The 2,367-nt window shown below is 50.1% G+C and overlaps 1 protein-coding gene across 1 annotated transcript in view; it reads right to left on the bottom strand.

Annotated features, from left to right (window-relative positions):
- Positions 1-2,367, bottom strand: part of ATXN10 (ataxin 10) — a 222,788-nt gene that overhangs the window by 185,250 nt on the left and 35,171 nt on the right. The gene's annotated exons all lie outside the window — the stretch shown is intronic.

Raw genomic sequence — 2,367 nt, 5'->3', positions numbered from 1 at the left:
CACCCACTGCCTGGAGTCCATTCTGACCCACAGCGCCCCTAGAGGACAGAGTGGAACTACCCACAGGGTCTCCAAGGCTGTCAGTCTTCACGGAAGCAAAGCCCAAATCACACCCACTGCCTGGAGTCCATTCTGACCCACAGCGCCCCTAGAGGACAGAGTGGAACTGCCCCACAGGGTCTCCAAGGCTGTCAGTCTTCACAGAAGCAGACAATCACGTCTTTCTCCCCCAGAGCAGCTGGTGGTTTCAAACCACTGACCTTCTGGTTAGCAGCTGAATCTTTTAACCACTGCGCCACTTGAGCTCCCTTTGTTGGGGGGGCAGGGCAGACCACAAAAACACGTAATTTCCAATGGAGTCCTGGTTCACGGGGCACTCAATGTCCTGTTCAGAAAATAGCTTGTATCTACTTGTGTGGGGAGGGGGGCTGGGCTTTTCTGTTCCAGATCCCTAATTTACAACACGAAGTAAAATTCCACACACACGCTGCTGCTTCTGGCACCTGTCGTGGATTATTCAGTGAATCTCTGCAATAACCTTACCAAGTCAATACTGTCATGTCCACTCAAGAGTCTACCTTCACAAACATGGATCTACGGGTTGACAGACAGGTGGACAGGCTGAACAATCCAGGTATGTCTCGGCAGAAGGGAGTGTGCCCATGACCATGTATAGCGTTGGCAGACGATGGTTCTACAAGCGTATTTGTATGTCCTGTAAGAATGCCCAGGTATATAGCAGAGCTGACAAGGGGCAAGGCTGCGGTGACTTCTTGGCCACAGAAAGCTACCCAGAGGGAGTGAATGGTCAGATCTGTGGGCTCAGGACTATAGTCACAGGGACATCAAGCTCAATTGGCATGAAAACAGTGCTCCACATCCTACTCTGGTAAGTCGTGACTGGGGTCTTAAAAGCTGCAAGCAGCCATCTGATGTCAACGATGGGTCTCTCCTCATCCAGAGCAAAGAAGAATGAAGAAAACCAAAGAGACATGGAAACTACTAGTCCAAGCGACTGGTACACCATGCAATCCTCAGCCTATATGACTATGAGACCAGAAAAACTAGATGGTGCCCAGCTACCACTGTCAACCACTCAGAGGGAGATCTGTGTAGGAGATCTTGGATAGGGAGGGAGAACAATGTGGAACAAAACTCAGATTAATTTGAAAAAAAAAAAAAAGGGACCAGGTTTGCTGGTCTGATACAGCCTGATGGAACCCCTGAGGACTATGGCCCCTAGCTGCCCTTCAGGCCTGGAATTGAACCCACACCTGTGGCTTCCAGCCAAACAAAAGCCAGGCATATGAGCTGAACGTTTACATTAGGTAGATACATTCCCCGGAGAGAACAATCATGGAAGAATAGAAGGGCTGTGTATGCACAGGGAGACAGCTCAGGGGGCAGGAGTGCATGGAGGATGGGCACAGAGAAGAGGTGGCTATGGAGACCAAATGGTAAGAGAACTGTTGCACTGTGGGAGATTACAGTCAATGTCATGAGACAAAGTGTATGTGAACTGCTGTATGGAAGATGAATTTGATCCAAATCACAATAAACTTAAAAAAAAAAATTCAATTATGAGGCCAGGCAATATTTACAAAGGACTGCCTGGAGGTCCAGTTTGTGGGGTAACACATGTGCTAATTTACATATTTCAACTACACAGAGGAGAGAGAGGAGTTAAGGAATGCCAGCTCTTCCACCAAGAGCGAATGCTCAGAGTGAAAAGGTGAACTGGTGGTCGTCCCTGCTGGGCATCTCGGTTCCCACACGCCTCAGGACCAAGACCATGGCCGGTATCAGGTATCGTTCCAGGGCCAGGAAGATGGAGAAAAGAGTTTTTCTGTGGAACATGGCACCCAAATGTGAGCCAACTTCTGCCCCCTAAGTCCCCTAAAGAGGCAGTTTGTTGGCAGAAAGGTGATGCCAGGGCAGAAACTGCTCTGCTGGACCGTCCACGAGATCCTCACAGGCAGTTCTGCCCACACACACTGTGGCCTTATGCACCCACTGTGGACTCTGACTCCACAGTGCCCCACATCTCACCCCTAGGTTAAGCCAGGCTCTCAGGGCACTGGACGTTTACACAGCACTGTTGCATGCTGGATGCCATCAAGTCGATTCCAACTCATAACAAACCCAAAGGACAGAGCAGAAATGCCCCATAGGATTTTCTAGGCTAAATCTTTAGGGAAACAAAACCCAAACCACACCCACTTCCATGGAGTCCATTCTGACCCACAGCGCCCCTAGAGGACAGAATGGAACCGCCCACAGGGTCTCCAAGGCTGTCAATCTTCACAGAAGCAAAGCCCAAACCACACCCACTGCCGTGGAGTCCATTCTGACCCACAGCGCCCCTAG

Source organism: Orycteropus afer, unplaced genomic scaffold (genome assembly GCF_000298275.1).
Source record: "Orycteropus afer afer isolate SDZICR_OR568_19922 unplaced genomic scaffold, OryAfe1.0 scaffold00524, whole genome shotgun sequence".
NCBI lineage: Eukaryota > Metazoa > Chordata > Mammalia > Tubulidentata > Orycteropodidae > Orycteropus > Orycteropus afer.
The sequence above is the reverse complement of the archived record's forward strand: the minus strand, read 5'-3'. Positions and strand labels throughout refer to the sequence as shown.